The sequence below is a fragment of the Chrysemys picta genome, chromosome 3 (assembly GCF_011386835.1).
Source record: "Chrysemys picta bellii isolate R12L10 chromosome 3, ASM1138683v2, whole genome shotgun sequence".
Lineage (NCBI taxonomy): Eukaryota > Metazoa > Chordata > Testudines > Emydidae > Chrysemys > Chrysemys picta.
In genome coordinates, this window is record NC_088793.1 from 93,510,862 (window position 1) to 93,524,899 (window position 14,038).

Genomic DNA, 14,038 nt, shown 5'->3' on the forward strand with positions numbered 1-14,038 from the left:
TATAAACGTCATATAGATGCTATTTTCTAAATTCATAAAAAAGGGCTAGAATCTTTGTTCCATTAAGCCTGTTTTACACTGACCCAGTCATTCAGAGAAGCCTTAAATCCAGCTTCACCAGCCAGTAGATGATCCCCACTGTCTAGAGGAATCCTCCAATGGTGTAGTACCACTAGTAGCTTTTAGACCACCCTGCATCCTGAGTCTGGCATAGATAAGGTGGCAAAGGAATGTGGGGGTGGCCAGAGTGCACTTGACTGATCCCTGGTAGCTGGACCCAGCCTTCTGTAGGCTGCTGTATTCTATGTTAAGATTGGTTTGGCATCCAGCATCCCCAGCAATAGGGTTTCACACCAGACACAGATCCACCAGTCAGAAGAATGTAATATATGGGTGTGTGTGTGTGTGTGTGTGTGTGTGTATATATATATATATATATATATATATATATATATATATATATATATATATATATATATAACAGGTGGGTCTGGAAGCACTGACTATTATTAAGAATGCATGACTTTTCTCATTGTAAACCCTGTTTTGAGTTGCATAGAACTTTGCCAAACTTTAACCCATTTGGGCTGAAATTTCCCATATTTTGTGTCTGCATTTCAGCACTCTTGTGGGTATGCATTATGACAGTCTTGCCCAACAGAAATAAAGCCCTTTCCCACTGTATTTTAGTGGACTGCATTTTAGTGGACTGCATAAACACAAGATAACACACTTCTCTTTTGCTAATCATGTGCCTTATGGTCCATCTAATGCACTGAATGAGATGGGGTCTCAGAGCATGTGAACATGTAATTAAAGATAGTATCATTATGCATGTACACAAAGTAGCTGAATTAAGGTTACACAGCAATCTTAATTTCCTAACTTTTGAGCATTTGGCTTTGCAACCTTTATGTTCTTTTAATATCATTCTGAGTGCAGTTTCCATAGTGTTTTAGCATTGTCTACAGATAGCACAGTGGATTCAGGGGTGGGACTTAGGAGATCTGGCTTCTATTTTCAGCTCTGCTACTGAGCTGCTGTATGACCTTGGGGAAATCACTTCACATGTCTGTGCCCTTGTTTTTCCCTGCACAGTCAGTCTTTTCTATTTAGAAGTGCTTCAGAGAAAAGATTTCTTTCCCACAACACATCCATACAGAATCTAGAACAATGGAAACCTGATCCTAATTGGAGCCTCTAGGCACTACCGTAATACAAATAGTAAATAATTAAAATTTAAAACAACCTATAAAATCATCATATGGAATTGTATTGACTCCATGCAGGGATAAACATCAGTTTTGGAGATCAGAATTATGTACAGAATTTGTACATAAACAACACAGGCATCTACCACTTGAGATCAATGAATAACTGGCAGTGGTAATAGGTTGTCATCCTCTATGCTGATCACCCACTACTTGGGAATGAGAAACTTTGTCAGTGCCTTACACAGTTGTTTGCTAGACAGCAAAGGAGAGTTGGGAATCAGGGATACAGGCAGGGCTGGTGCAAGGAAGTTTCGCACCTTAGGCAAAATTTCCACCTTGCACCACCCCCCTTCAGCCCTGCGGCAGCTCTCCGCCCCCCCTCCACCCTGAGGCACCACCCCACGTCAGTTCCCCCCCCCGGCCCGGGGAACCATGCGCAACTCCCCCCCCATGCCCTGAGGCACACCCCCCCCCCCCCACCGCAGCAGCTCCCCACCCCCCGGCCCGGGATCCGTGGGGCAGCTCTGACCCAAGGGAATCCCTGGGCTTCTGATGGCGCGCTGACCCAGGGAATCCCTGGGCTGCCGGCGGCACACTGACCCAGGGGAACCCCTGGGCTGCCTGCCGGCGGCTCAGACTCCCTTTCCCTCCCAGCACAGCGGCTGCTGTAAAAAAAAAAAAAAAAAAAATGCGGGGCCCCACTTTTTGGCACCCCCAAATCTTGGCACCCGAGGCAACTGCCTAGTTGGCCTAAATGGTAGCACCGGCCCTGGATACAGGCTTCTATTCCTAGCTATAAAGAGGAATATTTTGCACATTCATTCTAAAAGGTGTCGTAGTTAAATAGATAAGATTTGGCCCTGACAAACTAGAGATGTGGACTCTACTCCCAACTCTGCCAAAAATAACTTTGTGCAGTCTCTCCTTTACTCAGTTTGTAAAACGAGTGTGGGGGATTGGAGCATACTCAGTGCAGATGGAAAATGTGGAGATTTTAGCAGCAAGGCTCCTTCATGCACAAATGGAGATTTTTGGAAACATATAACTTGACCAACCTGGGTGAATTTTCATGAGAACAGATAAAGACATCTCCCTGACTGCAGGACAATCATCCTGTGAAATTTCAAGGCCCTGCCTCAAACCACAGAGGAGCTATAGCTCTTTCAAGGAAACAATTAGGAATTCTTTTTTTGCATTGCCAAAATTACCTATTTGTCCCTAACCTCATTCTTTGATATAGCTGATCCATGAGTCCTAGAACTTGAAAAAATATCAACTTAAGGCAAAGAGTAGCATGAAAAAGGTCAGCCTGAATAGTTAACATTTGGTGAAGTTGTAGCAAATGTGAAGTGTTAACTACATGCATCAACACCAGCTCTGCTTATGATACATAGTTTTATTGTGAAATCAGTATTCAATATATCAAACCATGGGCCATTGTTATATGATTATATTATAACTGTGAAATAAAGTTACTCTGTACACAGTAGATGTATACATCTAAATCTGATGAGATTTTGCAACTTTGAATTCTCTCTCTTTTTCTCTTTTGCTGTAATACTTGAACTCTTCTGTTTTATAATTCTCATCTCCCTCCGCCCCCCCCCCCCCCCCATTTTCCACAGGGCTTTCAGGCTCATCCTTGGGACACCATGGCTTTTCTTTTCATTAGTTTATATTTTCCATGGCATTTCCCTAAAGCCTATCAAAGTAATTCATGCCCATCGTGGGAAAAGATGTCACTGCAAGAAAACAGGACAAAGTAACATTCCATCAATATTAGGTTTGAATCTTTTGACCTTTTAGTCACTTTCTCATAACATTTGTTTAACTTAGAGTGCAGTTATCTGTACACACTAAATGATATATTGAGCCAATCCCTCAGATGGTGTAAACCAATGGCTCTCAACCTTTCCAGACTACTGTATCCCTTTCAGGAGTTTGATTTGTCTTGTCTTCCCCCAAGTTTCACCTCACTTAAACACTACTTGCTCACAAAATCAGACATAAAAATACAAAAGTGTCACAGCACACTATTACTAAAAAGTTGCTTACTCTCTCATTTTTACCATATAAATAAATCTACTGGAATATAAATATTGCACTTACATTTCAGTGTATAGTATATAGAGCAGTATAAACAAGTCATTGCCTGTATTAAATTTTAGTTTGTACTGACTTCCCTAGTGCTCTTTATGTACCCTGTGGTAAAAATAGGCAAATATCTGGATGAGTTGATGTACCCCCTGGAACACCTCTGTGTACCCCTAAAGGTATGTGAACCCCTGGTTGAGAACAACTAGTGTAAATCATCTGCATACATGCACTGAAGATCTGGCCCCTTAGTGTAAGTGGGTGCCATTGCCAAAGTTATAGATCCAGATCCTTTGCTGTGGAGCACACAGAACAGTTCATGTGGGGTGAATACAAAGGTGATTTAAGCACATTTGCACTCTACCAATTCTGAGCTCCTGGTCCAGTCCCATAGTATAAGATGGAGTAAGTAGAGAGCTGCTCTAACTTACACTGACCGCCATAAGTCAAAGGAACAATATAGTAGCAGGAGATCATTGAGGAACAAGGACGCCCACTCCATCTTCTGCATTGTTAGCATAGGGATGGGTGGTTGAGGAGCCACCAAGCTGGCTCTGTCACTGTAGGTTCCTCACACATGCGGTGATCCTCCTGTGTCCAGCTATGCTGGCTTTAGGGCTTTTTTGTATCTGCTGTGTAGCACAAAGTGGCAGCTGCACCACAACTCAGAATCTGGCCTGTTATTTTTAGTATTACTTTATGATGTGGCATAAAGTTTGATTTTTGTAACTAATACATTTAGGGATACTTCTCAACTGCCAAATATAGTGTTCACACTACTGCAAGAGTCAGAAAAGTTATGAAGCAATATATTGTTTTATGTGCCCATCTATCAGCTGGAACATGTAATTTTAGATATTTATAGTAATACATATAAACCAATCAAACATTATTGCCAAATACATTTAGCCTATCAACTTTCTCACTAGGTAGCAATGTGGTAGAAATGTCACTAAAATTTAAACACGACCACCTCATTCAGCCATTATCAGTAAAATATAGTTGTTTATAGTTTGCTTTTGTATGTCAGAAAATAAAACACTGCTTTTGAGTGCATTTATTAATAAACAATTGTCTATACAGCATTCAATGAACTTCTTGGCATGTTGATTCTGCCTTTATTACATGTTAATGAATCCTTTATTGTTTTGCATTAAATCAGTTCTGATAGTTACCCAAATCAACAGTGAGTATACTGGTTCCACAAAGTATGTGAGGAAGACAAACATTTTGACAGTAGATAAAAGGAATATCAAAGATACATTGCTATATTTGTGGAGCAAATAGAGGTAGTAAGGGTTTGTTTTTCATATTCTTTCTGGCAATATTAAAATGTATATAATCCCTAAGAAGTGGTGACAGGAATGAATATTCCATATATTTTAAACAATGAGAAACAGAATAAAAATCAATGGCACAAAATGTAGTATGAGAGTTACAGCTGAGATAGTTTGTTGGGAGATGTTTCATGGGCTGGCATATACAGAGTTTGCTTTCAATAGTTACAATAGTATAAAATGATGATGAAGTGTGTCCCTAGACTAAGTTTTTAAGGCAAATGTGCTTTGTAAAAGGAACATCCTGATTTATCTAGTCAGATAACAATGCAAGATTTCCTTTTACCCTATCCAGTCTATTTCTGAACAAGTGTTATCTGATACAAGACTTTACAGTTAATGACAGCAAGATTTGTCACATGACTTGGCTATACCAGTTCTTTGGTTTTATTTGTAAAGAGGTACAGGTATATTAGGAATGTATTGAACTGAGCAAGCATATTTTTATAAATCTATAATTCCATTAAATGTACAGGTAAAACAATAGGAAATAAATGTGTCTTTATAAGGAATATTACCTATTTAAAAGATGACTAAATAAGTTCCATGGACACATTTATGAGGCTGATTCAGTTTTCAAAGCTGACATGCTATCTTAAAAATCTTGAGCTATATGACATCCACAATTCTTTTTTGAATTATATTTACATGAAGGATCTCCAAAATACCATCTAACCTATACTTGGTGTGATATATGTAGATACGTAAATGTTATGACTGTGTTTTCTCAGCACTACTTTTTTAAGTTTCTAAGGCTGCTACCTGTCACAGGAGTCATTTTATTTGGCACAGTTGATATTACAGAAGAGAAGCACAGCATCTCTCTTCCAATTGACTGCAGTGGGCTTTGGATCAGGTATATGGAGTCTTTATTCTCTTGTTCCTCTTCTTTGTGTATGTGTGTGTGTATTTCTATTAATCTAAAATAAATGTCATTTGGACTGAAAGCATGTGTTTGCTCTTTATATATGAGAAAATATATAACTTTGGATTTCATCATAAAAATGGCGACTCCAGCTCCCGACATCTGCGCAGCTCCAAATTCCATTGTCCTTACAATACCGCCACATAGATCTGAAGGTCAAAAGCAGTGTGTATGCCTTCATCAAATAGATTGTAATGTTCAGCAGGTGTTAAAGTTAAGTAAAGTTCAGAAAAGTGAGTGGCAGGCACAATGGGACAGAGATGCAGAGCACAGCGGTTTTGGAGGACAGCATGGGTAAATGTAATTTTGCATGACCTTTCCAATGCTGTGTGTGGAACCGTATGACTTGATTAATAACTGAGTGAGTGTCAGACAGAATGAGTGAGATTTAGCAGGTCCAAGATCCTGTCCTAGTCATTGACTGAGGATACCTAGGAGATCAGAACAGCCTCTCAATGAATTTCTTTTAGAATAAAATGGCTAACTTTTGTCCCCAGTCAATGAATGATCAGGCATGTCTAGAGAAAAAATATATCTATTCTAATTTTGCATTAATATATCCTTTTAATGACTAGGACTTTCAATAACTTCATAAATTACCTAACCAAATACGCTTGGAGAAGAAATGGGCTTTGCAACATTCAGGGCTCTTCCTACATCTGAGGCTTTCACTTCCCAAATGTTTACACTGCTAGTAGGGTAGCGCAATTTAAATCTAGATGATTTAAATAATGGATTAAAACACTTTATTTAAGAAAAGTTATTTGACTTAAATGAGTGTGAGGCTTTTTAAATCTGCTTTGAAAAGTTGTACTATTGCAGCTTGATATTAATATTTATAATGGTCTAAATTATACATGCTGTTTCTTTAAAATGGCACTACCAGTATGGTATCGTATTTGAATTTTACAAAACTGCTATCGCCATTTCAAAATGTTGAAAATTAAGGCTCTGATCCTGAAAACATGTAAGCAGATACATAACTTTACTCACGTGAATAATCCTGGGTTGAAAGATATTCAAGTGCTTTGTTTGCAGCATCCACGGCTGAAACTTTATTTTTATTTTTAAAAAAATCTAACTGAAATACTTTGTCATTTTAAAAAAGTGCTTAATTGTTAACAGGGAAAAGTTATTTAGTCTTTCAATATATTAACAAAGTTATTGTGAACATTTTTATACAAATACGCTTAAATTTTCAAAACCAGGCTCCTAAAGCTAACACCCTAAACCCATATTTAGAGATCTAACAATAAGATTGTCAAAAACAGACAGAATCAAAGAGTTTAAGGACAGAATGGAACATTAGATCATTTAGTCTGACCTCCTGTAGATCACACACCATTAAATTTCCTGTATCAAACCCAATATCTTGTTTGACTAAAGAATAATTTGTATTTGGCTAAAGCATCTCTGTCAGAAAGGCATCCAGATTAGATCTGAAGACATCAGGAGATGAAGAATCCACCACTTCCCTTGGTAGTTTTGTTCCAATGGTTAATCACCCTCATTTTTTTTTAAATGCCTAATTTCTAATTTGCATTTGTCTAGCTTCAGTTTTCAGTCATTCGTTGTTATGCTTTTTCCCACTAGATTAAAGAGCTCTTTACTACCCAGTATTTTCTCCCCAGGAAGGTACTTACACACTGAGGAAATCACTTCTCAACCTTCTTTTTGATAAACTAACAGATTAAATTAAGTCTCTCATAGTAAGACGTTTTCTCCAGCCCTTGAATCATTGTTGTGTTTTTTCCCTGCACTTAAGAACATAAGAATGGCCGTACTGGGTCAGACCAAAGGTCCATCTAGCCCAGTATCCTGTCTATTGACAGTGGCCAATGCCAGGTGCCCCAGAGGGAGTGAATCTAACAGGTAATGATCAAGTGATCTCTCTCCTGCCATCCATCTCCACCCTCTGACAAACAGACGCTAGGGACACCATTCCTTACACATCCTGGCTAATGGCCATTAATGGACTTAACCTCCATGAATTTATCCAGTTCTCTTTTAAACACTGTTATAGACAGACAGAGCTGTCTATTTTATTCCAATATTGGTCTCACCTCCCTACACCTGCTCACTACTCCCTTGTTTATACATACAAGGATTGCACTGGCTATCTTTGCCAAAGCATCTTACTGGGAGTTCATGTTTTGCTGCTCGACTCTGAAATCCTTTTCATAATCTCACTGCTTTCCAGGACACAATCCCTCACTCTGTCAGTATGGCCTGCATCCCTTGTTCTTAAATGTATAAATTTGAATTTGGCTGCATTAAAATGCATTGTGTTTGAATGGGCCCACTTTACCAAGCAAGCCAGATTACTCTGTGTGGTGCTGCCCTGGTCCTTATTGTTATTTACCATTCCACCAAATCTTGTGTCATCCACAAATTTCATCAGCAGCCATTTTATATGTTATAAGTGGCTTATGAGAGGAAGTCTCATTGACTTCAAAATGCAACCTCTGATGGAGGAACATAGCCAGGTCAAAACATTTCAGCTTTCTGGATTTGTGGAAGTTCATGTATGGAGAGAGGTTATGTTGGTTGCAAATTTAACACAGGCTATTTGCTTATCAGTTTTGTGCTTGAGTTTGGTTGATCACACAGGAAGGATATTAATAAGACCATGTCCTTGCCTTTTTCGGCAAACAGTTTAAGCCTGAAATTTCTTAGTAGAAAAAATATGAAAAATCTGAAATTCTACTAACAAAAAACTAATGAGAGAAACAGGTGCAAAACATCCACTTCAGCAGTTTAAGGCTCTAAAATGGAAAGAAAGTAAAGAACTAGCAACATGTAAAAATCAAATATAAATTTTAAAATAGCTTTTTAATGTTTTTTAATCATGATTTTTATCCACCCTGCCTGATGGCTATATCTGAAAGAACTGGTTATGTTTACTCTCTTAGGCTATGTCTACACTATGAGCTAGGGGTGTGATTCCCATTGAGCTGGCACAAGTACACATACCGTGTAGCCGCGGTAGCACGCATAGTGGCAATGGAGGCACAGCTGAGCCCAGCCAAGTATATATCCAATAGTTTAAGGTAGGTTTGTACTTGTACTGTGTGACCACAGCTACACTGCTATTTATACTTGCACTAGTTCAATGAGAACTGGGACAAGTATATGAGCAGGGAAATCACACCCCTAGCTCATAATGTAGGTATAGCCTAGGACTGCTGCCCCAGGCAATGCCTAGAGCAAGGAGCACTGCGTGCCAGCACACCCTTTCCAACCAGTCACTGAGAGCTGAGTAACTGTATTATTGGATGGAGCTGGGATGACCCACTACAGCAGCATTGGTGTGTGGTGAACCACTATGCTAGATATTAAGCCTGTACCCCAGGTGGTGGTACTGAAAACACACATGCAGCACATAGGTATAATTTTGAGTGGGGACCACAGGCAGTTTTGAAGAAATGTATGTCTCAATATTGCAATCACCAGTGAGGGAAATACTTTATTTCTTTTAGAGATACCCTTTGTACAGAAACTCCAAAGACTAAGAAGTTCATGCTTTTAATAGATTGTTGTATGTCCTAACATATTGACCTGTATTAAAACAATAGGCCAAATTCTCAGCTGGACATGGATCCACTGACTTCACTGAAGTTACCACTGATTTACACCTGCTAAGAATCTGACCCATTGTTTTAATTATTATTCTTGATCTATGGTTCTCTGGAGACTTTCATTTTAGTCAAGACTTTCCCTTATAACAGATGGTGGTTACTATCTATACTGCCTTTAATTTATTAGAGCTTATGAATTAACTTCACTTTGTGTGAAAAGGTTCTTTAAAAAAAACATATTAGTTCTATAATCTGAATGAATTGGCAGGGCTTATTGTGGCCTTTTACCTCCCCACTGTGAGGAAAATGGTGTGGAGAAGTGGGATGCAGTTGGAGATAATTGATTTTATTGCATAGAGCTTATCTACATGACATAGTGCTATTTAAAAGGAACAGAAGAGTGCTGAACCACTAAGAAAAGTGTTTTACTTAATATGTCCTGAAGTTGGGGTTCATTAAGAAGCTCTTAAACCAAGGAGAATGTGTTTTGCCTTTATTGATGCTCTGGGAGTTAGACTTCAGAGGACTATGTAGGAGAGGAAATTAACTTTAGTAGACTGAATCAATATTTGAAAGAGTCCAAACAGTGTTATTTATTTTTATTGTTATTTTTTATTTCTTTGCCAATATGTAGTTAGCATGTGCCTTATTATCATCAGAAAATCCTTACTAATACAGAGCAAAATAACCAACCAAACACTCAACCACCTTTATTTGCTGGTTATAAATCTCCTGGTGCTGAGGTTTTTCTTCTGAGCACTTCATGATTTTGCTTGACAAATGATCAAATGTGAAAAAAAAATTCAAAAGTATTCACAAAGTGTTTCTATCTATGGGAACAACCAGAGGGTGCTTTTGGTTCATTTATTTGGTGAAGATAGTAATATTCCTGTCCTTGGACAAAATAATGAATTCCCATCTGGGTAAAACTATTGCAGAGAAACAAGATTTTACCCTTGAAAAATCAATCTTCCACTGTTATTCTTCTCTGCTGTATATCTACGTGTTTGTCTTACCTCTCCTCTAGAAAGTAGCGTGTATCTAGCTTCATTGCTCCCTGCTTTTCGTATAAGCCTCTGTGACTTTGTGAGACAGTTTCATTATTGTAAGCATGCTGTATAGTGCTCACTCTTAACTTTTTGATTGTTTTATATAACTAAATAACATTACTTCAGCATTTGTAGTATTCCCTAAGTATGCCCAGTATTCTACTTCTACAAGGAAGTAGAGGGAATAGTGAAAATATCAAGGTATTATTGTATAGTTATATACAGGAAAACTGGAAAGGGCGATCACTGTATATTGCCTCATCCTTTCCTCCAGAATTCAATACACAAATACAATTATATTTTGAAATGGCAGTCCAGGTGATTAGGTTCAGTATTCATTTTTACCTTTATACACAATAGTTTGTATTTTGTCTCATATATAGTGTTGTGAATCTGTGCATCTCAAATATTTTTCACTCAATTCTAATGATCTCTTTGAACACATATAGGAGCTGAGTCACAGGGCCCCCACCACCTTTTGTGAGTCTTAACAATATCCACTTTGGAAAAGTTTCTGCCAGGATATTAGAATGTTCTTTACCCTCGGAGGTCTTCATAGAATCCCAGAATCTCAGGGTTGGAAGGGACCTCAGGAGGTCATCTAGGCCAACCCCCTGCTCAAAGCAGGACAAATCCCCAACTAAATCATCCAGCCAGGGCTTTGTCAAGCCTGACCTTAAAAACATCTAAGGAAGGAGATTCCACCACCTCCCTAGGTAACCCATTCCAGCGCTTCACCACCCTCCTAGTAAAATAGTTTTTCCTAATATCCAACCTAAACCTCCCCCACTGCAACTTGAGGCCATTGTTCCTTGTCATCTGCCACCACTAAGAACAGCCTACCTCCATCCTCTTTGGAATCCCCCTTCAGGTAGTTGAAGTCTGCTATCAAATCCCCGCTCACTCTTCTTTTCTGCAGACTAAATAAGCCCAGTTCCCTCAGACTCTCCTCATAAGTCTTCCTGTTTCCTGGCTGAATACAGTTCAGAAAATTAAAGCTCATGGAAAAATATAAATATAAATCCAATGTACAGATAGTTGATACAATAAAGGGGTAAAATGTATAGTATCAGAGATAATGTCATGTTTTCTTATATGAATTGGAAGTATATTATTTGGTGTTTATATTTTAAGCCTTATCTATGTGTGTGTTTGTGTATGTATGTGTGTGTGTGTGTATGCTCCTGCGCACATATGCACATTTATATGTATGTATGTTTTTGCTTAAATTCAACATGTCTTAAAAGGGTGGAGAACAGAGTGTGAAGTGATGTGATGGGAGAAGGGAATGGCACAAAGCAGATTTTTTAATAGTATGCCATTGAGCATAAATGATCAGATTGGGCTGGTTTTGGTTTATAATTTATTTTAGTATTGAATGCAAGGGTAGTGAAATATTGTTATCCTTATTGTATGAGTAAAGGCAGCATAACTGTACTTAGCCTGTCCTGATTGAAAAGGTCACCCTAAACTGAACCTCACTTGCTGAGCAGACGGTAGAGATGCCAAATCCCAGTGAAAATGAGAGTGGGCAGGAATTTGTACTTGATGGCTCAAAAAAGAGCTAGATAAGTTCATGGAGGATAGGTCCATCAATGGCTATTAGCCAGGATGGGAAGGGATGCAAAACCATGCTCTGAAATATCCCTAGCCTCTGTTTGCCAGAAACTGGGAATGGGAAATGGGATGGATCACTTGATGGTTACCTGTTCTGTTCATTGTCTCTGAAGCACCTGGCATTGGCCATTGATGGGCTAGATGGACCTTTGGTCTGACCCAGTATGGACGTTCTTATGCTGTGGCTGCTGCCTCGACACCAGCTACCTTCCCTTCTCTAGTGTTAAAGACAAAGCTGAGTGAATTTAATTGATGGTCCTTGTTACTGTTTGGTGTTTACTAGAGCTGAAATCACTGAGGAGCAGGTCTAGAGGCTAAGCCTTAGATCTGGTATGGGGACAGTGTTGCAGTGAAATCCAATGATCAATCAGCTGCAGAGCAGTTCCCTGCTATCCAATGAAATCACAAAAAACTGGCCTAAGTTGGTGAACCTCACTATGTGGCATCACAGAAGTGATAGTGAGCAGCAAGCAATGATAGCAGCAACAGAGATGAGCAGAGGTAGAGGTAACAGTGGCAGCAGCAGTGAGCCCACTGCAGAAGGAGTGGCAGCAGCAGATGTAGGCACTCTCTAGGCTATTCCTTATTTGCAGACCCTATAGACTTCATGTTTTCGATAACAAAACCCCATCAAGCAAGCAAAGTTAAACAATTGTTAATGCCTGCAGTGATGTGGCAGATTAGGCCTAGAACCAGGAAGGAGGCATTCTTGAGTAATAAGAGCAGCACACCCCTGGCTTGCTATGTGTGACATTGGGCTAGTCACTTAACCTCTTTATATCTCCATTTTCCCATTTGTAAAATAAGGACAATAATTTACTTACTTTCCTCACACAGTTTTGTGAAGAATAATTAGCCCAAGTATATACAGGGCTCTGAAATGTCAAGTGCTATGCAATTCTCTGTGGATGTATTACTAGCTTCCAAATGTAGAGATACACCCACATTCCTCAGTTTGCAACTTTTTGGTAATTAATAGTAATACTGCAACAGTATAAATACTATATTATGTTAGAAAATGTTTAGATAATAACAAAGGGACTAATAAAAGCATGCCTTAGAAAAAGACCTAAATAAGAGACAATTCCCTTGGTGGAAGGCATTTGCTAAGTTGTTATGAAAAAATTATCTATAAAATATTAAAAATGTAGTACTGAGTGTTGCTCAGACATACTTATTTCTGGATTTGTCCTAATTTAGTTAAAGGCTTTTGGAGACTTTAGACAATCCCACCTCCTGCTTTTATTAAATAAAATGCTTTCCTCATTATGCATTCCAGCTCTGCAATTGTCCTTTGGAGAGCACCGGGTTATGGGGTTTCATGACTGAGAGCTCCATAAATCATAGAAGTCCAAGTGCTGATGAGTAAGTGTTCTTACACAATTGTTTTAAAGTGACTACTTATTGCTAGCTGTAGTTATTGTGTTACATTGGCAATTAACAATTTAGGAAGCTTGTCCGAAGAACATTTAATGCTGTTTTTTAGCACATAGACTGCTAATTTGCCATTGTAAAAAGATTATGGAGTACAGCAGTTATTCACCATTTTGGGATCCACAGTGAAATAATATGAGAGGGGGCGAGAACGAGCGAAATTGGGGATAAGAGAGGATAAGCGGGAGAGAGAGAGAAGGCTTCTGAAAGAAACATAAAAGCAGTAAACAGAATTGTGTTGAAGGAATAAAGCAGTCAGCTATTTACATGGCACCAGCAGAGTACATTAAGCAGGGGGTGGATGAATAATCTATTGTTTTTGCATGCAGCATCATTGGGTCTTAATAACAAAATCCTGCCCTAACTCCCTGAATGTGCACTGGGGAAAAGGAGAAGCTGAACACAGGGCCAGAGCCATCCTGTTGGCCCGGGGCAGGACTGTTTGGAGTCCCTGGGGAAATCAATTCTTCCACGCTCCTTAGTGATACTCCAAAAAGGAGTAGTGTATGCCCCCTCACCAGCACCTGCTCCCAACTCTAGCAAGCATGCAGGGAATTTGCCTTGATTACAGCCCCTGGGGGCTGACGAGCTCCAGCAGGTTCCTTACCAAGGGACCCACAGTGGGAAAGGCACTCAGATTTCACCCCCAGTTCTTCTGTTGGCAGGTATATCAAGACCTATCTTTTCTCTGATTGGTCCTGTCTAAGCAAGCGAAAGACATCTGTGACAGAAAAGAGAGAATAATCCTGTATTCAGAGAATCACTGCAAGTAAGACGGTAAGCCCCGTCT

The 14,038-nt window shown here is 39.2% G+C and overlaps 1 long non-coding RNA gene across 1 annotated transcript in view; it reads left to right on the forward strand.

Moving 5' to 3' along the window:
• The window catches only part of LOC135982337 (uncharacterized), a 97,619-nt gene that overhangs the window by 59,985 nt on the left and 23,596 nt on the right, over window positions 1-14,038 (forward strand). Inside the window, exons 2-3 of the long non-coding RNA XR_010599622.1 lie at window positions 13,094-13,179; window positions 13,914-14,025. This is a non-coding gene — a long non-coding RNA (uncharacterized LOC135982337). The remainder of the gene's footprint in view (window positions 1-13,093; window positions 13,180-13,913; window positions 14,026-14,038) is intronic.